General features: G+C 41.2%; 1 pseudogene; it reads left to right on the top strand.

The window, feature by feature from the left end:
- The first annotated feature begins 36 nt into the window (after positions 1–36).
- On the top strand, positions 37–23,660 carry LOC120064761 (annotated as a pseudogene).
- The last annotated feature ends 690 nt before the right edge of the window (positions 23,661–24,350 follow it).

The following is a 24,350-nucleotide window of genomic DNA, read 5'->3' on the forward strand; positions in this document are numbered from 1 at the left end:
GTTTGAGGAAGAATCACATTTACCCATTCATTAAATATGGAAAAATCTCTCAAGCTGCACTCCAATCTAGCAGAGGAAGTGACCACGTCTTCGAGCTTTCGTCAATTCAAGATAAATCACTTCCACTTGGATCTAACCGAGAACTTGAGGAACTGAAACGCTAAAGCTGAAATGCATCCAAAATTCTCAAAGCGAGCTATTGTTGGACATTCACCCCTCTTTCAATGCAAGAGGTGTTCTACTGCCGAAGCGAAGATGATTTGGTTAAAGTAGAATTTCTACCTCGCAACTTCACCACTTATGGCACCACCATGGTTGTAAAATTCCCATCACCATGTAAAATTCAGGAGGAGTTTCGATTAGTGGTATGTTTCATTCGATGGACCAGGGGTAAGATAATGTCATTCACCCGTCCTAATTAGAACCAATCTACATATCAACCACGGCAGTAGATCTGTTATTTAGAGATGATTGGATCCTCAGAAATGATTTCTATAGAGTCCCACATGGAGGTGTCATAATACCCATAAAACCTAGCGATCAAACAGGGGAAAGGTACCAATCGTTTTTCCACCTTTCATTGTTCACAGGGAATTTTAGAAAGACTTAAAATAAGGGCTGTGTTTTATGTTGGCTTACCCTGGCGTGATGTTTTGATAACCATGTAAATCTCTCTCGGACAAGGTGACATCAATATATTAGTCTCTATGTACTCGAATTCGAAAATGCTGATTAGCATCAAAGTAGACATCATGCAAGAACTACAAATCCCTGCAAGCTCCTGCACGTCCTCGCTAGCTGACACCTTTGCTAACAGGTATTGTTTCAGTTTAAAACTTGCACAAGACAGTTCACAGAATTGTCAATTCATATACATTTTGCCAATTTATTCGTTACTAAACGTATGTACACATTCAATAGTTAATCCAGAGATTATTACCTTTGCCTCGATTCGTCAGTCTCATCCAGGTCATAATGGCATTTGTACACTGAACAAAATTATAAATGCAACATAGAACAGTTTCAAAGATTTTACTAAATTACAGTTCATATAAGGAAATCAGTCAATTGAAATAAATTCATTAGGCCCTAATCTATGGATTTCACATGACTGGGAATACAGATAAGCATCTGTTGGTCACAGATACCTTAAAGAAAAAGTAGGGCCGTGGATCAGAAAACCAGTCAGTATCTGGTGTGACCACGATTTACCTCATGCAGCGTACACATCTCCTTCGCATAGAGTTGATCATGCTGTTGATTGTGGCCTGTGGAATGTTGTCCCACTCCTCTTCAATGGCTGTGTTGCTGGATATTGGCAGGAACCGGAACACGTGGTCGTACACGTCGATCCAGAGCATCCCAAACATGCTCAATGGGTGACATGTCTGGTGAGTATGCAGGCCATGGAAGAACTAGAACATTTTCAGCTGCCAGGAATTGTGTAGATACTTGCGACATGGTGCCATGCATTATCATGCTGAAACATATATGTTGGACCTCAGGAAGATTAGCTACGTTACGGCGTTAGCTAATGGGGATCCTAATAAAAATTTACAAACATGAGATGATGGCGGCGGATGAATGGCACGACAATGGTCCTCAAGATCTCGCCATGGAATCTCTGTGCATTAAAATTGCCATCGATCAAATTATATTGTGTTCGTTGTCCGTAGCTTATGCCTGCCCATACCTTAAACCCACCACCACCATGGGGCATTCTGTTCACCCACACAACAGCATACCGCTGTCTACCATCTGCCCGGTACAGTTGAACCCGGGATTCATATGTGAAGAGCACACTTCTCCAGCTTGCCAGTGGCCATCGAAGGTGAGCATTTGCCCACTGAAGTCGGTTATGACGCCGAACTGCAGTCAGGTCAAGACCCTGGTGATGATGACGAGCACGCAAATCAGCTTCCCTGAGATGTTTCTGACAGTTTATGCAGAAATTGTTCGGTTGTGCAAACCCACTGTTTCATCAGCTGGCTGGGTGGCTGGTCTCAGACTATTGCAGGTGAAGAAGCCGGATGTGGAGGTCCTGGCATGGTTACACGTGGTCTGTGGTTGTGAGGCCGGACGTACTGCCAAATTATCTAAAACAACGTTGGAGGCGGCTTATGGTAGAGAAATTAACGTTACATTCTCTGGCAACAGTTCTGGTGGACATTCCTGCAGTCAGTATGCCAATTGCACACTGCCTCAAAAGCTTGTGGCATTGTTGTGACAAAACATTTGAGTGGCCTTTTATTGTCCCCTGCACAAAGTGCACCTGTGAAATGATCATGCTTATAATCAGCTTCTTGAAATGCCACATCTGTCAAGTGGATGGATTATTTTACCAAAGGAGAAATGCTCACTAACAAGGATGTAAGCAATTTTTTGCACAAAATTTGAGAGAAATAAGCTTTTTGTGCATCTGAAATTTCTGGGATCTTTTATTTCAGCTCCTGAAACCAACACTTTATATGTTGAGGTTATATTTTAAGTATAGTTCTTTATGATAGCCACATTAGCAGCAAATTAGCATTTCATTTTGGGGGGGGTAAATACAGGTGAATATATTGATAAATATAGAGTGATTTACACAGTTATGAAAACGTCATGCCAGGGTAAGCCTACACGAAACACAGCCCTTATTTTCAGTGTTTCTGAAATTCCCTATGGGGAAAAATGAATGGTGGAAAAACGATTGGAATCATTTCCTTGTTTGACCGCTAAGTTTTATGGGTATTATGACTCATACTGTGGAACTCTATTAGAATCTTCTTATTGCTCAGTGATTAGAACCTACAATCCCTGGCATTCAACTAGGGGTACGCGGCCCTGAGGTACTGCAGGGGGTCCGCAATTATACTTATTTTTACCCCAAAAAATAACTTATATACACTGCCTTCGGAAAGTATTCAGACCCCTTGACTTTTTCCAAATTTTGTTACTTAATTCTTGTCAATAGGGGGGTGCTGTTTTCACTTTGGAAAAAATCGTGCCCAATTTAAACGGCCTCGTACTCTATTCTAGATCATACAATATGCATATTATTATTACTATTGGATAGAAAACACTCATGTTTCTAAAACTGTTTGAATTATATCTGTGAGTGAAACAGAACTCATTTGTAAGTCGCTCTGGATAAGAGCGTCTGCTAAATGACTTAAATGTAAATGTAAATGTAAATTTGGCAGCAAACTTCCATAAAGGAAGTGAAAAATCTGAAAACGAGGCTCTGTTTCAGGGCCTGCCTATTCAACTGCCTTATATTTATCGATATGCATGCACTTCATACGCCTTCCACTAGATGTCAACAGGCAGTGGAAGGTGGAATGGGGTGTCTAGCTTGATCTGAGGTCGAACAAGAGCTTTTGGAGTGACAGGTCAGCCATTTTGTCAGTTTTCCAAGGCGCGTGAAGGACCTCGACATTGTATTCTGATAAGCGTTCGGTATACACGGCGAATATCTCCGGCTCTGATTTTATTTGATACATATTAGAAAAACATCATAAAGTAGGTTTTTTCAACCGAGTTTTATCAGTTTATTCAACATTTATTGGGACTTTTGGAGTTTTCCGTTCTTTGCGCCAAGAGAGGATGGGAATGTTAGTAACCTTGGCTAGCATTGTGGCGCGAATTCGACAGAAGAAATGGACATTCTAAAACCAAACAACGATTTATTCTGGACCAAGGACTCCTTGTACAACATTCTGATGGAAGCCAGCAAAAGTAAGAACATTTATGATGTTATTTCGTATTTCTGTGTAAAATGTTGACTCCTATTCTCCGCCGTTTTGGTGAACGCTGTCTCACAATAACGCAAGCTGTATGTTATGGTAAAGTTATTTTTTTAAATCTAACACAGCGGTTGCATTAAGAACCAGTGTATCTTTCATTTGCCATACAACAAGTATTTTTATGTAAAGCTTATGATGAGTTCTTTGGTCAGATTAGGTGAGTGTCCAAAATATCTCCGGACATTCTGGGAAAATGTTGCTACATATTCACAATGTATAACCACGATTGCAGCGCTAAATATGCACATTTTCGAACAAAACATAAGTGTATTGTATAACATGATGTTATAAGACTGTCATCTGATGAAGTTGTCCAAAGGTTAGTGATTAATTTTATATCTTTTGCTGGTTTTTGCGAAAGCTACCTTTGCGGTGAATAAATGTGTTTGTGTGTTTGGCTATTGTGGTAAGCTAATATAATTCTACATTGTGTTTTCGCTGTAAAACACTTAAAAAATCGGAAATATTGGCCTGGATTCACAAGATGTTTATCTTTCATTTGCTGTACACCATGTATTTTTCATAAATGTTTTATGATGAGTATTAATGTATTTCACGTTGCTCTCTGTAATTATTCTGGCTGCTTTGGTGCTATTTGTGATGGTAACTGCAATGTAAAACTATGATTTATACCTCTCGAACAAAACACAAATGTATTGTATAACATGTTATAAGACTGTCATCTGATGAAGTTGTTTCTTGGTTAGTGACTAATTATATCTCTATTTTGTCGGTTTTGTGAAAGCTACCTATGCGGTGGAAACATGGTGAAAATATGCAGTTGTGTGTTTGGCTATTGTGGTTAGCTAATAGAAATACATATTGTGTTTTCGCTGTAAAACATATTAAAAATTGGAAATGATGGCTGGATTCACAAGATGTTTATCTTTCATTTGCTGTATTGGACTTGTGATTTCATGAAAATTATATTATATGATATCCCTGTCCCGTTAGGCTAGGCTACGCTAGTCAGCTTTTTTGATGAGGAGGATCCCGGATCCGGGATGGGTATCACTGAAAGGTTTTAATTAACAGACTTATTCTAAAATTGATTAAAAAACAAATAAATGAATCCTCAGCAATCTACACACAATACCCCATAATGACAAAGCGAAAACAGATCTCACATTTTTTTGCAAATGTATAAAAAATAAAAAAAAAGATACCTTTTATATACATACGAATTCAGACCTTTTGCTATGAAACTCGAAATTAAGCTCAGGTGCATCCTGTTTCCATTGATCATCCTTGAGATGTTTCTACAACTTGATAGGAGTCCACTTGTAGTAAATTCAGTAGATTGGACATGATTTGGAAAGGCACACACCTGTCTATATAAGGTCCCACAGTTGACAGTGCATGTCAGAGCAAAAACCAAGCCATGAAGTTGAAGGAATTGTCCGTAGAGCTCCGAGAGAGGATTGTGTCGAGGCATAGATCTGTGGAAGGGTAGGTAAACATTTCTGCAGCATCGAAGGTCCCCAAAAACACAGTGGTCTCCATCAAGACTCTTCCCAGAGTTTGGAACCACCAAGGCTCTTCCTAGAGCTGGCCGCACGGCCAAACTGAGCAATCGGGGGAGAAGGGTCTTGGTCAGGGAGGTGACCAAGATACCCATGTTCACTCTGACAGAGCTCTGTGGAGATGGGAGAAACTTTCAGAAGAACAATCATCTCTGCTGCACTCATCCAATCAGGCCACTCCTCAGTAAAAGGCACATGACAGCCCGCTTGGAGTTTACCAAAAGGCACCTAAAGACTCTCAGACCATGAGAAACAAGATTCTCTGATCTGATGAAACCAAGATTGAACTCTTTGGCCTGAATGCCAAGCGTCACGTCTGGAGGAAACCTGGCACCATCTCTATGGTGAAGCATGCTGTGGGGATGTTTTTCAGCGGCAGGGACTAGGAGACTAGTCAAGATTGAGGCAAAGATGAACTGAGGAAAGTACAGAGAGATCCTTCATGAAAACCTGCTCCAGAGCGCTCAGGACCTCAGACTGGGGTGACGGTTCAGCTTCCAACAGGACAACTACCCTAAGCACACAGCCAAGACAGTGCAGGAGTGCCTTCGGGACAAGTCTCTGAATGTCCTTGAGTGGCCCAGCCAGAGCCCAGACTTGAACCCTATCGAACATCTCTGGAGAGACCTGAAAATAGCTGTGCAGCAACGCTCCCCATCCAACCTGACAGAGCTTGAGAGGATCTTCAGAGAAGAATGGGAGAAATTCCCCAAATAAGGGTGTGCCAATCTTGTATCGTCATACCCAAGAAGACTTGAGGCTGTAATCACTGCCAAAGGTGCTTCAACAAAGTACTGAATAAGGATCTGAATTCTTATGTAAATGTGATATTTCAGTTTTTTATTATTTAGCACAAATTTCTCAACCTGTTTTTGCTATGTCATTATGGGGTATTGTGTGTTGATTGATGAGGGGAAAAAACGATTTAATACATTTTAGAATGTGGCTGTAACCGAACAAAATGTGGAAAAAGTAAAGGGGTCTGAAAACTTCTGAAGGCAGTGTATGTGTGTATATACAGTGGGGAGAACAAGTATTTGATACACTGCCGATTTTGCAGGTTTTCCTACTTACAAAGCATGTAGAGGTCTGTATTTGATATATTTTATATCATAGGTACACAAATCCAGAAAATCACATTGTATGATTTTTAAGTAATTAATTTGCATTTTATTGCATGACATAAGTATTTGATCACCTACCAACCAGTAAGAATTCCGGCTCTCACAGACCTGTTAGTTTTTCTTTAAGAAGCCCTCCTGTTCTCCACTCATTACCTGTATTAACTGCACCTGTTTGAACTCGTTACCTGTATAAAAGACACCTGTCCACACACTCAATCAAACAGACTCCAACCTCTCCACAATGGCCAAGACTAGAGAGCTGTGTAAGGACATCAGGGATAAAATTGTAGACCTGCACAAGGCTGGGATGGGCTACAGGACAATAGGCAAGCAGCTTGGTGAGAGGGCAACAACTGTTGGCGCAATTATTAGAAAATGGAAGAAGTTCAAGATGACGGTCAATCACCCTCGGTCTGGGGCTCCATGCAAGATCTCACCTCGTGGGGCATCAATGATCATGAGGAAGGTGAGGGATCAGCCCAGAACTACACGGCAGGACCTGGTCAATGACCTGAAGAGAGCTGGGACCACAGTCTCAAAGAAAACCATTAGTAACACACTACGACGTCATGGATTAAAATCCTGCAGCGCACGCAAGGTCCCCCTGCTCAAGCCAGCACATGTCCAGGCCCGTCTGAAGTTTGCCAATGACCATCTGGATGATCCAGAGGAGGAATGGGAGAAGGTCATGTGGTCTGATGAGACACAAATAGAGCTTTTTGGTCTAAACTCCACTCGCCGTGTTTGGAGGAAGAAGTAGGATGAGTACAACCCCAAGAACACCATCCCAACCGTGACGCATCTTTGCATCTTTGGGGATGCTTTTCTGCAAAGGGGACAGCCCAACACCGTGCAGGACGTTTGGCATTTGCCAGAGAACACCAAGATTGGCAAATTCGCCACTGGCGCCCTGTGCTCTTCACAGATGAAAGCAGGTTCACACTGAGCACGTGACAGACGTGACAGAGTCTGGAGACGCCGTGGAGAACGTTCTGCTGCCTGCAACATCCTCCAGCATGACCGGTTTGGCGGTGGGTCAGTCATGGTGTGGGGTGGCATTTCTTTGTGGGGCCGCACAGCCCTCCATGTGCTCGCCAGAGGTAGCCTGACTGCCATTAGGTACCGAGATGAGATCCTCAGACCCCTTGTGAGACCATATGCTGACACATGCACATTTGTGGCCTGCTGGAGGTCATTTTGCAGGGCTCTGGCAGTGCTCCTCCTTGCACAAAGGCGGAGACAGCGGTCCTGCTGCTGGGTTGTTGCCCTCCTACGGCCTCCTCCACGTCTCCTGATGTACTGGCCTGTCTCCTGGTAGCGCCTCCATGCTCTGGACACTACGCTGACAGACACAGCAAACCTTCTTGCCACAGCTCGCATTGATGTGCCATCATGGATGAGCTGTACTACCTGAGCCACTTGTGTGGGTTGTAGACTCCGTCTCATGCTACCACTAGAGTGAAAGCACCGGCAGCATTCAAAAGTGACCAAAACATCAGCCAGGAAGCATAGGAACTGAGAAGTGGTCTGTGGTCACCATCTGCAGAACCAGAACTCCTTTATTGGGGGTGTCTTGCTAATTGCCTATAATTTCCACATTTTGTCTATTCCATTTGCACAACAGCATGTGGAATTTATTGTCAATCAGTGTTGCTTCCTAAGTGGACAGTTTGATTTCACAGAAGTGTGATTGACTTGGAGTTACATTGTGTTGTTTAAGTGTTCCCTTTATTTTTTTGAGCAGTGTATTTTCAATGTTATGAATATCGCTAGCAACAACAGAATAAATTAATTTTGAATTACATACATACAGTAGAAAAGAGGAGAATATATTTTTTCAACTTTATTTCTCAACTCCTAATATTGATCAAATTACACTGAGTGGAATATCTGACATTGGCTTTGAAAAATACCCACAAAAGGCTACCAGTGCAGCAAGTGCCGCTGGCTGCTTTAAGCATTCTTGACTTGGACATTAATTTTTGCCAACACATGGCTAACCTTTGTTTAAACAGCTGCTCTTAGCGAAAAATGTTTTTGGAGTTACTTTTTGAAGCTAATAAGTTGTGTTAGTTTACACTTCCTCTTCCAATTATAATGTGGGAAGGTCAAAATAATAAACGATCTACCAAATTTCTTCATTGGGATGTTGATTACTTCTCCTTGCCATTATCATTCAGCTGATAAGATGTGTTTTTTTTTTTTAAATGGCTAACGTATGATTGGGGTCCCTGGGTCGCAGGTTTGCCTGGCAGGAGGTCCCTGGGGAAGAAAAGGTTGACCACCCCTGCTATAACCCATACATTAAAAATTATTGAAAACCTTTTTCAACTATGTTGTCTATGCATTATATATTTATTTTTTTATTTAACCTTTATTTAACCAGGAAGGGCTCATTGAGATTTAAAATCTCTTTTTCAAGAGCGTCCTGGCCAAGATAGGCAGCACCAAGTCATTACAAAAATTACAGACAGACAACATGAAAAACTACAAGTAATCTAGTAAAAACCATTTAATTCACAAGAGTATAACAAAATCAAAAACAACAAATTAAAAACATTGACAGGTCAGGGAATCAGCCTCAAAATCCTTCATCAGTGATTTAAAAATACCAATCGGGACAAGTTCTTCCAGTTTAAAATTATTTTGTAAGGTGTTCCAAGACGATGGCGCAGAGTACATAAAAGACCTTTTACCAAATTCAGTTCGGACATTTGGAACAGTTAGCAGGATAAAGTCCAGCGAACGAAGAGAGTACCCACCACATTTCTGAACAATAAAAATGCCCAAATAAAAAGGTAGTAAACCCAAAATGGCTTTGTAAATAAAAGTATACCAGTGACTGAGCCTACGAGTGACTAGAGAAGGCCAGCCAACCCTGGTATACAAAGTGCAGTGGTGCGTAAGGGTTTTGCAGTTTAAAATAAATCTCAAAGTGCCATGGTAAAGAGTGTCAATTGATCTCAAACACTGAGCGGAAGCATTCATATATAAAATATCCCCATAGTCTAGTAAAGGCATAAATGTAGCTGATTACTAGCCTCCTTCTGGCTTCAAAAGAAAAACAGGCCTTATTCCTAAAATAAAATCCCAATTTCAGCTTCAATTTTTTTTGTAAGTTGTTGAATATGCAATTTAAAAGAGAGGCCATCATCAATTAGAATCCAAGATATTTATATGAGGTTACAACCTCAATCTCCTTGCCCTGACAGGTAGTAATAGGTGAAAGGTTCAGAGGTCTATTTCTTGCATTAGAAAACACCATTAGTTTACTTTTGTCAGTATTGAGGATAAGCTTCAATTGACACAAAGTATGTTGAACAGTATAAAAAGCAGTTTGCAAGTTCTGGAAAGCTTTTGTAAGAGACGAGGCACAACAGTAAATAACAGTATCATCAGCATAAAAATGAAGTTGTGCATTTTGGACATTTTTGTCTAAATCATTTATATAAATAGTGAATAAGAGAGGACCAAGTACAGAGCCTTGGGGCACATCATTCAGGACAGACAATTTAACAGACATAAGCCCATCAAATTGAGTGCACTGAGTTCTATCAGACAGATAGTTAGCAAACCATGCAACTGCATGCTCCGAAAGACCTACACTCAACAATCTCTGCCTTTAGTATAGCATGATCAACTGTATCAAAAGCCTTAGAGAGATCAATAAAAAGTGAGACACAGTGCTGTTTTTTGTCAAGGGCTTCAGTGATATCATTTAAAACCTTCATGGCTGCTGTAATTGTGCTATGCTTCTTCCTGAAGCCTGATTGGTACATTGATAAAATAGAGTTAGTAAATAAAAACTCTTTTAGCTGTTCACTTACAAGGGTTTCAAGTATTTTCACCAGGGGTGACAGCTTTGAGATTGGCCTATAATTATTTAAAAGAGTTGGATCTCCCCTTTTTAAAAGTGGTAGGACAAATGCTGATTTCCAGATCTTTGGCATTTCATTACATTCCAGGGTTAGATTGAACCAGCAGCATTACATAATTTATAGCCAGCAGCATTACATAATTTTAGTTTCACTTCATATCTTGCAAGTATTTTTTTACATATGTGCAACACTTTAGAGCTTATTCATGAATAAACAGTGGTTCTCCCTAAACCACTGCACCACCCTTATTAAACCCAGCGTACATCTGTAGATGTCATGGCTGGAGCCTGTTCAGACTGGCGAGAAGAAAGAGCCCTTGACTAAGCTCCCCTACTCGGCTGCTGTGAAGATAACGTGAGCCCCTACCATCACACTCAAGCTCTGGTCTCTCTGCTCCCCCTGACCCACTAGGTGTGCTGGCTGGAACCAGAGTAGACTGCTGAGAAAGCCAAGCCCTACATCTTCACCCAGGACCAGGCCGTGCTCAATCGCTCCTTCTTCCCCTGCTTCGACACGCTGGCCGTCAAGAGCACCTACTCAGCCTCCGTGAAGGTGAGCCCTTGGACTGGACTCTGACTGAGCCAAATGTCCAGGGGAGGATGACCACAGAAAAACATTGTGTGCTGCTGTATGTCAATCTTATTTTTCTCTTTGCAGGGTAAACAAGCTTTTTCCTTTTCTGTCTATCATCCTGTTGACTCAATTTTGTGCTGTTATTAAACCTCATACTCTGTTTGATGTGTTGTGGTCCAAGAGTACAGCACTCTGAATAATAGGTCTAATCCACCACTACTACTACTCCATGTCTATATTAGTAATGGATTATACCATCACCAGGCATGTTGTTTCTACATCTGCATTGCTTACTCATTGAGGTTTTAGGCTGGGTTTCTGTATAAGCACTTTGTGACATCTGCGGATGTAAAACGGGCTTTATAAATACATTTGATTGATAATTAATTGATCTTGGCACAAGACTGCCCTGTCTGCCTCTCACAGGTTCCTGACGACTTCACGGCAGTTATGAGTGCCAGTAAGGGAGAACACGCCGTCGTTCCCCCTCGGGAGCATGGAGAACCCCTGCCTCACCTTCGTCACAACCTGCATCCTGGCCTGAGACTGCTCGCTTGCTGACGTCATTGTGTGTGAGATGGACAACACCGGAGAGGACCACCCACTCAACAAACTGCGTGTGAAGATCAAACCAGGTCAGAATTGGCTTACATTTACCCTTTACTGCTAAGGCCAAGTCCAATTTAATTAGTTCAACTGACTGAGATTTTGCCTTAAGCTGCAGACTCAATAGAACTGATACACTCGATCATGACTGCTTAAGTTAAGGCAACAAATGTCATCTGTATTGTCTCCCCTCCCTCAGGTGTTGACCCTGATGACACCTACAATGACATGCACTATGAGAAGGGCTTCTGTTTCGTCTCCTACCTGGCCCACCTGGCTGGAGATCAGAGTTGTTTCGATGCCTTCCTCAAGGTTGCTGTTACTTCTCATTTTGTATATATTACTGTGCTACTCATCAGTAAATACACTGAGTGTCTGCTTGGTACTTAAAAAAAAAAAGGTTAATACATGAGCACCATCCCTCTCTCGACTGTCCTACTTGACAGAAATGAAGGCTTCTTGCATGTAGTAGGCTCTTTTGCAGAGAGGGTATGAGGGTAGCAGTCTGACATGTGGGTGTTTCTTCTCACAGGCCTACATTGACAAGTTCAAGTTCTGAAGTGTTATGGCAGAGGATGCCCTGGAGTTCTTCCTGGAGTATTTCCCTGACCTGGAGAAGAAAGGAGTGCACAAGATTGAGGTAAAGGGCAGTGTAGTTGACTTTAGACTGCTGTTACAAGCTCACTCTCATGCTTAAAGACACAATCTGACCTCTCACTCTCCCTGTGGTTCCTTTGCAAGGTCTGGAGTTTGATAGAGAAGCCAACCAGTCACCAGCTATCTCCCTGACTTGTCGGCTGGCCAGAGCCTGATGAAGCCTGCTGAGCAGCTGTCAGAGCTGTGGGCTGTCGAGGGCCTGGATATGGCCAGCATCATGAAGACCAACATCCAGGCTTGGAAGACTTACCAGGCCGTCTACTTCCTGGAGAAGATCATAGAGAAGTCCCCACTTCCTAGAGATAGGACATGATGGTAACAACACTTCTGCGCTGATAACCCTAGCACTATCATTGTACTGGATATACAGTACCAGTCAAAAGTTTGGGCAAACCTACTCATTCAAGGAGTTTTATTTTTGCTATTTTCTACATTGTAAAATAATAGTGAAGACATCAAAACTATGAAATAACACATGGAATAAGGTAGTAACCAAAAAAGAGTTAAACAAATCAAAATATATTTTCTATTTTAGATTCTTCAAAGTAGTGTTAAAGGAATTTCATTCCTATGTTTATCAACCAATTCAATTAAAACTCTGCCCATAGATAAGAATTTGTAAGATAATTATCAGCATTAAATGGACAGAAACCAGTCTCAAAATCAATCAATCAATAGCGTTTATTCTCGAGAGTACTGATCATAATACATTTTACATCAGGTTATATAATAAAGATGATGTCATAGGTTTTAATGTCCATCCTCCTCTCGGATACAATGGCAGTACAGTACAGTTCTCATTACTGTCTGCCACCTGTTAAACTATCTACAACCAACCCAAGGTCTTTCCCCTCCCTGGGTAGAGACATCATTCTAGCCTGTCTGAAGATAAACCCATTCTTTCTAACAAGGAACACATAACATTCAACATTATGATTATAATAAGATTAATTCTTACAGTAATATAGTAGTATTCTGTTTAGTTATAATTCTAAGTCAAATGTATACATATTATAGTCATTAAACAAAAAAATCCCGTAACATATGACTAAATATTATACCTTTAATCGTACTTCTAGTTTTATCAGAAATATTAAAAAGCACAATTCTATTTTTATTAGAAATATTTCTTCTTTTTCAAATACTACCTAAATCAACCACAACATCTTACACTACATCAATATATGTATTGTATATATATATGTATTGTATATTGTATATATTGTATATATATATATACATCAGAATCATAACTATAATCTTCATCAAAGAAACAGTCTAACATCAAAGCATCAACACAAGATGGGACCTAATATTTATAATGTCTCAAAGTAGCCGGATCCATCCTCGGTCTGGGAACCAGTATTCATCCTCCCACTGGTCAGAACTTGGAATCGGTCCGTATCCTTATCATCAATATTGTCCTTGATTTCTCCAGAGTCCTGGAAATGAGACCTTTCACACCCAGAATCAAACAGCATTCACACAGAATCAAAACACTCATACAGGTGAAATTGGCCCACGACACAGTGATTATGACAATTTTCCATTCCCCAAACATACTGTCACATCCATTTTTAAGAGAATTATCGACCCCAGAATTTTCTGCCAATTCGTGAGCTAGGGTGGTCAACCCAGTCAGAGCTGTGTTATCAGGAATAAATGTGCAACATTCTGCTCCGAATAAGACGCACACGCCACCCTTTTCAGCCAATAACATATCCAATACTATCCTATGTAAATACTATTGTCAAAAGATCCGGACGGATCACTCCTCCTCTCTCTTCTACCTGGTTCTAGGTCCTCGTTTTAGATAAGGGTGAAAAGCATGTCTAAATAAATACTATCGGTCCAATTGGTAGGCAGGTCAGGCCACAACCTCATCCCTCCACATAACAACCAGACATCCACTCTGGGCCTTTTTATCTTACTGAAATCCCCGGAAGTCAACCATCCAGTCAGGTCTTACTTCCTCTTCATCCCATCCGTTTGTAATGTGCCAGGCCCTATAATAATAGTGTCCTTCTGTAACTGTGAAAGGAGGAATGGAGGTAATGGGCACATGGGGATAAAGGTTATGCAGATCAAAGCAACTGTCATTGTCTGGCTTCCCTGCCTTCATGAACAGCTTTATCATACAGGCCATTCCCCTGAGTATATCAATTCCATCAAATGGAAAGGAGATGGTGGTCAGCTGTGGTTTGGCAGTAGCACAGACATTTTAACCAAAGTTGGAATCCCCAAACCCAGTCTCCACCTCTATCACTTCTTTAAGGTAATTGTCTGAACTATTCGTACAGGTCCTTTACCCTGGATGTTTATACTAGGAATGTCTGTGGTGTTAGGGAGATGAATTGAACTCTGGCCGACCATAGTCTCCTTACCAGCTCTAACCTCTGCCACCTGGAATGGTACCATAGTATCAGTTGAAAACTGGTCGAAGCCAACATACCATAACCCGAAATCCTGGGACTTTACCGTTTTAATGTTAATTCATACCTTTATACAATACTTCCTCTGCTCGGGAACACAGTCAGAAACTCCAACCTTTACTATACTCCATCTGTTCCTAAATTGGATGTATGGGTTTACATAGCTCTCTCTCCGTGTGTGAGCTATGACCTGTGTCCATGAACCACACGGGGACCTACACAGCCTAAATTCTATAATGGCTCCTAGTCCTAGACTGCCCAGGAGTCAGAGACCCCTTTTGGTCTACATAAAACTCCATTGAGGCATCCTTCCCAACCTCCACTCTAACTTCCTGTCTATCCAGATCAAGGGATCTCTTATGCTTGGTTAATACAAAATTCTCATCATCGAAACCATGGGTCAAGTTACCACCTTCTGCATACTCAGGTGGGGTGTGGTGTATTAGGAATATGGCTCCCACAATAAGACAGCTCAGACCAATCAGCGCCCCTGTAAAACCCCACCCTCTCCCAGAGAACATATCAACCGCCAGAGGCCAAGCCATACTTTCACTTCTATGAACGCTCACAGCGGGGAAAGGTCGGGTATAAGGGAATCTTCAGTAAGAGTTGGCCCCCAGTACTCTGTTGGTTCTGGTTCTGCTCCTACCCCTGTGATTGTTCGACAGTGTCAGTGTGTCTTACCCTCCTACAAGTGTGAAATGCCCCCAGGTAGCTCTTTCCGTGAGCTATTCTCACGGTGAATGCAGTCACAAGGAGTGCTTGGTATGGCCCCTCCCAATGGGGCTGCATTCCACCTATTCTCCTTAGGTGATTGGACCCAGACCCAGTCCCCTGGCCCAATCATGTCGGTAATCCCCTCCTGTAGTTCTCCTGTAGAGCATAAAATCTTGGACATACAGGTTTGGTTAACAAACAGTTTCTCATTTGTTCTAGCTAGAATTTTTTTTATTAGTTTATTATCCAATAGTCCCCATCCTATCCTAGACCATCCCCCCTTTTATACTTGGCTCCGCCCTTGTATCAATACTGGATCAACCTAACAATTCTCTGTTAAGTGTCTTATCTACTTTAAAAGTTATCAGTGCTGCCCCTTAGTTCCTGAAACCAACTAAGTTTTTCATTCCTTCTGTCTCCACTCAGTAACCGTGACCCAGTCTGTGCCACTCCTATCTCTCTGCTCTGCTCTGCTCGCACCCACCCTACTAAGTTCTGTGTAATGGTACGGCTTATCTCGGGACGCATTCCACTGATTATACTGGGCCTTGAGTCCCTTCACTGCCTGTAGCTTGGTCCCAAACATTAACTAAGTGTCTCTCTGTTATCTGAACCCATGGAATTACAAAACAAACAAAAAATGTCTATGGTGGCAATTTCTAAAGTCCTTACATAGGTTAAATAAGGTTATCTCGATCATGTCAATAATCCTGAATCACCACAGATAGCTCGCCACTTTATACTATTCACACTATGATCAAATGAGGCCAAAACGAATGCTAACCATATCATATGCTTTCTGTACTAATGAGATATCTCCTTCAGGAGCCCACTGTATTTTATCTAACAATAACATGAACCTCCATAAGTTGACCAATGGCGCCCTCTAGTGACTTTTCATCCTCCACCAATACCCACAATATTAATTTTATATCACCTCAGAAGCCATCAGCCATACCACCACTTCAAATGTGTTATTTATTATATTATACAAAATAAAGAACCCTTTATCTAAAAAAAATTAACGTATTTATGAAAACTCAGAAAACAAAACTTCAAATATTCCATATGCGAGTGTGTCCCTTTAAGATATTTACACATGGAAATCCCCTCAAACCCAACGTTTACTACAAACAAAACCTAGCAATTATAATAAGTATATTGTACACCCTCAAATCATTAGTTTTAAATTTCCTTAATGGTTGATAGGAGTAGCCTGCCTTTAGACACAGACACACAACTGTGATTAACGGGTACCCTTTAACATTTAATCAGCTCCACCGGCATGTTAGTATACCTTAACTTTATGTTAATTTTCACTGATGTTACCTAGATATTCGAATTAAAAATCAATAAAGAGCTATCATAAATTTTTACGATCCAACTATTTTGACTTTCCTCTTATAGCCAACTATCCGTGATGGCCACCTAGCAATTTTAGACTACTCTGACGATATTCAGCTACTTATAAAATTCTATTTGGAAGTTTTAACAACTTCTGAAACGTGGCTCAAAGCTATAATGCACGCATTTTCCCTCTAAATGACACAAACAATTTTCCTGCCTCTAGGCAAAACATCTACTTACTCCAACTGAGTTTTGCACCAAAACTATCGTAAAAGTAAAATCAACTTCTCAACTTTCTCTACTCCAAAATGTAAACGTACCATATACTTCGCTAAATTTATATCGCATGTCAGTCATCCATAATAATTATAACATTCCGATGGGCACAACTTTATCGTATTTCTCCGTTATTCTTTAGAATTCATCAGGTTTAGGTAACTGTCACTTCTACGATTCAGTAATATAAATACGACTCACGTCTCAATACATTATTCATGCAGATCATTGAGGCAACACAACGTATCACATCGAAAGCGCATCGCTATCATTTAGAATTAGATTAGTCTTTCATTTTAACCTAAACAAGTTATTAAAACGTTTCAGTTTATATCCTATACCGACACTAACGACCGTATTTTCTCAGGCAAAAGATACAAATGGTTTAATTACAATTAAAAGACACAGATTTTAGTCAGAGCATATACCGTGAATCGAAGTCAGGTCTCAAGCTTGGGAGGGCAGCTATTTAACCCCTGAACCACCATCACTTTTGGAATAAAGGAGCCAATAACCCTATTATTACAATTTTCTGTAGTCGCAAACTCCCGTCCATTCCGGGACCTCCTTGGAGAATTTACTACCCATGTTTAATAAATCCTTGCCGCTCCTAGTAGCTATGGTCCTATTATTATAATTTTCTATGATCTACGTATGTGTTGTTTTTACCGTTAGTTTTTACCTAGTTATTTTGGTTGTTCTCCCGTTTGGAAACTTTATCTATAGCGTTGCATTTGTTGGACATTAAATCTTACCCGTACAAATATAAGCTATTTCCCCGGGGGCGTAAAGTCCCAGTTAATAACCTATTATTTTGTGTCATAGGACTTTTAAAGTTAATATCTCGTATCTTACTCCGCTATATTAGGTTTCCCTCTCTCGTGGAACCTCTTGTCTATAGATTTGGCTTTTATCTCAGATTTATAGATTTTGGTTTCCCTCTCCACCTTTTTTGATACTTCTTTCAGTATTGAATAAGTGCAGTCACCTTGCCCGAACAGGACCACCCTTCCTCCTCACAAAGCCTAGTTTATATCCTCACCTATTTTAATATATCTACCGCTCTGTTTCATAGTCAGACTACTTCCCATATACAGATAGACTGCTTAGGTTAGAACTTTATTTAGGTATGTCTTTTGAATTAATGGCTGTCCTATTCGCACAACAGGACTGCACCTGTCAACACCTGTTTTAGTATCTCAGCTTAATCTCGGGACTTGCCTCTCATGACTAAGATTAGTTTAAATTATGGCAGTGCACCTTGCCCGAAGTCTTTTGCGGACCTGTCTCTGTGTATCGGTCATACAAAACCCATTGGATCTGTTTGGAATAGCAAAGGTCCTATTATTGATAAATTCTAAACATTTTAGAACATTAAATCAAGGATAACTTAAATCATTCCCCCCAGAATCGAGAATATAGGCTACTGACCTTGTCGCTGACTGGGAAAAGCAATGTTCATTGGATCTCGTCACCACCTCTGTCGTGTACCAGTTCACCACTGGCCTGAAATAAACCCTCAAGTCAGAGGTCAGGTCTTTGTCTTACGGATCCTGGATCCGCCCGTGCACGGTTTTCAGCAGTTTCTTGGAACGACAGAGGCAGATCTTGAGTTCCGGCTCTAAGGACCAAATTGTTAAAGGAATTTAATTCCTATGTTTATCAACCAATTCAATTAAAACACTCTGCCCATAGATAAGAATTTGTAAGATAATTATCAGCATTAAATGGACAGAAACCAGTCTCAAAATCAATCAATCAATAGCGTTTATTCTCGAGAGTACTGATCATAATACATTTTACATCAGGTTATATAATAAAGTTGATGTCATAGGTTTTAATGTCCATCCTCCTCTCGGATACAATGGCAGTACAGTACAGTTCTCATTACTGTCTGCCACCTGTTAAACTATCTACAACCAACCCAAGGTCTTTCCCCTCCCTGGGTAGAGACATCATTCTAGCCTGTCTGAAGATAAACCCATTCTTTCTAACAAGGAACACATAACATTCAACATTAGATTATAATAAGATTCATTCTTACAGTAATATAGTAGTATTCTGTTTAGTTATAATTCTAAGTCCAATGTATACATATTTTAGTCATTAAACACAAAAATCCCGTAACAAGTAGCCACCCTTTGCATTGATTACAGTTTTGCACACTCTTGGCATTCTCTCAGCCAGCTTCATGAGGAATGCTTTTCCAACAGTCTTGAAGGAGTTCCCACATATACTGAGCACTTGTTGCCTGCTTTTCCTTCACTCTACGGTCCAACTTATCCCAAACCATCTCAATTGGGTTGAGGTTGGGTGATTGTGGACGCCAGGTCATCTGATGCAGCACTCATCACTCTCCTTCTTGGTCAAATAGGCCTTACAAAATCAATTAAAATTGTATTTGTCACATGCGCCGAATACAACAGGTGTAGACCTTACAGTGAAGTGCTTACTTACAAGCCCTTAACCAACAAAGCTTTAAGAATATAAGAAGAAAAACGTTGTTGGTAATATGTACATGAAGGTAGAGTTAAAGTGACCATGCATAGATAATAAACGGAGAGTAGCAGCAGCGTAAAAGAGGGATTTTGCTAGCCTCTTGATTAGCTCATGGCTAATGGGGTAGAAGCTCATGGCTTTGGGGTAGAATGGCTTTGGGGTAGAAGCTGTTAAGAAGCCTTTTGGACCTAGACTTGGCACTCCGGTACCGCTTGCCGTGCGGTAGCAAAGAAAACAGTCTATGACTAGGGTGGCTGGGGTCTTAGACAATTTTTTGGGCCTTCCTCTGACACCGCCTGGTATAGAGGTCCTGGATGGCAGGAAGCTTGGCCCCAGTGACGTAATGGGCTGTAAGCACTACCCTCTGTAGTGCCTTGCGGTTCGAGGCCGAGCAGTTGCCATACCAGGCAGTGATGCAACCAGTCAGGATGCTCTCGATGGTGCAGCTGTGGAACGTTTTGAGGATTTTTAGGACCCATGCCAAGTCTTTTCAGCCTCCTGAGGGGGAATAGGCTTTGTCGTGCCCTCTTCACAACTGTCTTGGACCATGATAGTTTGTTGGTGATGTGGACACTAAGGAACTTGAAGCTCTCAACCTGCTCCACTACAGCCCTGTCGATGAGAATGGGAGCATGCCCGGTCCTCCTTTTCCTGTAGTCCACAATCATCTGCTTTGTCTTGAGGTTGTTGTCCTGGCACCACACGGCCAGGTCTCTGACCTCCTTATAGACTGTCTCCTCGTTGTTGGTGATCAGGTCTACTGTTGTGTCATCGGCAAACTTGATAATGGTGTTGGAGTCGTGCCTGGCCATGCAGTCATGAGTGAACAGGGAGTACAGGAGGTGACTGAACACGCACCCCATGTTGAGGATCAGTTTGGCGGATGTGTTGTTACCTACCCTTACCACCTGGGGGCGGCCTGTCAGGAAGTCCAGGATCCTGTTGTAGAGGGAGGTGTTTAGTCCCAGAGTCCTTCGCTTAGTGATGACCTTTGAGGACACTATGGTGTTGAACGCTGAGATGTAGTCAATGAATAGCATTCTCACGTAGGTGTTCCTTTTGTCCAGATGGGAAAGGCCATTGTTGAGTGCAATAGAGATTGCATCATCTGTGGATCTGTTAGGGTGGTATGCAAATTGGAGTGGGCCTAGGGTTTCTGGGATAATGGTGTTGATGTGAGCCATGACCAGCCTTTCAAAGCACTTCATGGCTACAGATGTGAGTGCTATGGGTCGGTTGTCATTTAGGCAGGTTACCTTAGTGTTCATGGGCACAGGGACTATGGTGGTATGCTTGAAACATCTTGGTATTACAGACTCAGTCAGGGACAGGTTGAAAATGCCAGTTGGTCAGCGCATGCTCGGAGTACACGTCCTGGTAATCCGTCTGGCCCTGCGGCCTTGTGAATGTTGACCTGTTTAAAAGGTCTTACTCACGTCGGCTATGGAGAGCGTGATCACACAGTCATCCGGAATAGCTAATGCATGCTTCAGTGTTACTTGCCTCAACGCGAGCATAGAAGTAATTTAGCTCATCTGGTAAGCTTGTGTCACTGGACAGCTCGCGGGTAAAACGGATTTGATGAGTTAAATGAGGTAAAATGAATTTGAGTTTCCCTGCATTAAGTCCCTGGCCACTAGGAGCGCCACCTCTGGATGAGTGTTTCCCTGTTTGCTTATGGCCGTTTAAAGCTCATTGAGTGTGGTCTTAGTGCCAGCATCAGTTTGTGGTGGTATGTAGACAGCTACGAAAAATACAGATGAAAACTAATTTGGCAAATAGTGTGGTCTACAGCTTATCATGCAATACTCTACCTCAGGTGAGCAAAACCTTGAGACTTCCTTAGATTTCGTGCACCAGCTGTTGTTTACAAATATACATAGACTGCCACCCCTTGTCTTACCAGAGGCCAGTTTTCTATCCTGACGAAAAAGCTTAAAACCCGCTAGCTATATGTTATGTCGTCGTTCAGCCAGGACTCTGTGAAACATAAGATATTACAGTTTTTAATGTCCTGTTGGTAAGATATACGTGATCGTAGTTCGTCTATTTTATTATTGATTGATTGTATGTTGGCTAATAGGACCGATGGTAAAGGTAGATTACCCTCTCGGCGACGGATCCTAACGAGGCACCCGGATCTTCGTCCACAATACCTCCGTCTTTTTCTCCTGCATATGATGGGGATGAGGGCCTTCTCTGGCATCTGAAGTAAATCCTTCCTGTCTGACTTGTTGAAGGAAAAAGTATTCCTCCAGTATGGGGTGAGCAATCGCTGTCCTGATATCTAGAAGCTCTTTTCGGTCATAAGACACGGTGACAGAAACATTATGTACAAAATAACTTACAAATAACGCGAGAAAACATACACAATAGCACAATTGGTTACAGGATCGTAAAACGACTGCCATCTCCTTCGGCGCCATTCTTAAAACAGCCTGGAGGTGTTGAGTCATTGTCCTGTTGGAAAAACAAATAATAGTCTCACTAAGCGCAAACCAGATGGGATGGCGTATCGCTGCAGAATGCTGTGGTAGCCATGCTGGTTAAGTGTGACTTGAATTCTAAATAAAGCACCCCCACACCATCACACCTCCTCCATGCTTCACGGTGGGAACCACACATGCGGAGATCATCCGTTCACCTACTCTGCGTCTCACAAAGACACGGCGGTTGGAACCAAAAATCTCCAATTTGGACTCATCAGACCAAAGGACAGATTTCCACCGGTCGAATGTCCATTGATTGTATTTTTTAGCCCAAGCAAGTCTCTTCTTCTTATTGGTGTCCTTTAGTAGTGATTTCTTTGCAGCAATTCGACCATGAAGGCCTGATTCACGCAGTCTCCTCTGAACAGTTGATGTTGAGATGTCTGTTACTTGAACTCTGTGAAGCATTTATTTGATCTGTGATTTCTGAGTCTTATAACTCTCATGAACTTATCCTCAGCAGCACAGGTAACTCTGGGTCTTCCTTTCCTGTGGCTGTCATCATGAGAGCCAGTTTATCATAGCGCTTGATGGTTTTTGCGACTGCACTTAAAGAACGTTCAAAGTTCTTGACATTTTCCGCATTGACTGACCTTCATGTCTTTAAGTAATGATGGACTGTCATTTCTCTTTGCTTATTTGAGCTGTTCTTGCCATAATATGGACTTGGTATTTTACCAAATAGGGCTATATTCTGTATACCGCCCCTACCTTGTCACATCATAACTGATTGGATCAAACGCATTAAGAAGGAAGGAAATTCTACAAATTAACTTTTAACAAGACACACCTGTTAATTGAAATGCATTCCAGGTGACTACCTCATGAAGCTGGTTGAGAGAATGCCAAGAGTGTGCAAAGCTGTCAAGGCAAAGGGTGGCTACTTTGAAGAATCTCAAATATAAAATATATTTTGATTAGTTTAATACTTTGTTGTTGGTTACAACATGATGCCATATGTTATTTCATAGTTTTGTTGTCTTCACTATTATTATACAATGTAGAAAATAGTAAAAATAAAGAAAAACCCTTGAATGAGTTGGTATGTCCAAACTTTTGACTGGTACTGTACATGTGATTTACCAGTATGTGAATCACCCCAATTCATCAGTGTGAGGATATCTATCTATTCTTTATTTCATTACTTTACGTTTTGTACCTTGCACCTGTAAGTCTGGATGTGCTTAAAGTACTTTTGAAATTAGTCACACCAATCATGTACCTTCACTCTGACTTTGATAAGGTAATATAGAGAAACAGTAGGAGCAGTACCCTCACATCGTGAAGTCAAACAACGCTGAGCTACGACTGCGCTGGGCCCAGATCATTGCCAAGAATCAGCACCAGCCAGGATATCAACGTGTGCGCAGCTTCCTCAGCTGCCAGGTTAGAAAAACAAATGCATTTGGTCCTCAACCATCAATTACAGTATTTGTCAAGCAAGTGTTTTAGGCCAGTTTAATGTTTTATTATAGTAAATATAATGTATATATTTATGATATAAGATGTCAGTTTAAAGTTAGATTAGTGTCTTTAAACATCATGTAAATAGTAGTATCTTAGCAATAATATATGAATAGATTGTTTCATTGTATCTTGCTCCCAGGGGAAACAGAGGTACACTCTGCCTGTGTACCGTGCACTGTGGAATGGATCGGAGGAGACCAGGTCTCTGGCCACAGATCTTCAGTGCCACCTCACATCAGCTCCACGTCAATGTCCGCAACTACGTCAAGAAGATCATCGCCTGAGTGCCGTCATAAGAGCTGAACATGAGATCCAGAGTGTAGTCTAGCTGACCCCGGCCTTGAGATATTATAGAGAAGGAGTAGCAGTAGTGGTCTGTCCCAGTACTTTTAAATGTACTGTACCAGGTCAGGTTGAGATGCCAACATTATCTTGTTTTTTACTGTAGCCTGGTCAGTGGTCACAGGAAAAGAGGCAATTTGACATATTTCACATGCAGCTTGAATGGTAAATTCTTTGCATTTACACAGCCCAGCATGAAAGGCTCTGCTCTGGGCATATCTTGCCTAAAGCATAGATATGCCCATGCTAATTAAGCAGTATTTGTGATTTAAAAAATCACAAGTGGATTAAGGAAAAATAAAATACCTCTTTTGATGTATTGAGTATGTATAAAAACATTTTGATTGTTTTTTCATCCAAACTAAGCTGTATGTTAAACTGTTCCAAACAATAAAAATACATTATTTTGAAATAAATCTGTAGTGGTTGGTGTTTTTCCCCCTGAAAGATTCAATGTATCTTATTGCTTTTATTCGCTGTTCACTGTATACTTTACTTTTATTACACTGAACAAAAATATAAACGCAACATGTAAAGTGTTGGTTTTATGAGCTGAAATAAAATATCCCAGAAATGTTTCATATGCACAAAAAGCTTATTTCTCTCAAATGTTGTGCACAAATTTGTTTACA

The sequence above is a fragment of the Salvelinus namaycush genome, chromosome 20 (assembly GCF_016432855.1).
Source record: "Salvelinus namaycush isolate Seneca chromosome 20, SaNama_1.0, whole genome shotgun sequence".
NCBI lineage: Eukaryota > Metazoa > Chordata > Actinopteri > Salmoniformes > Salmonidae > Salvelinus > Salvelinus namaycush.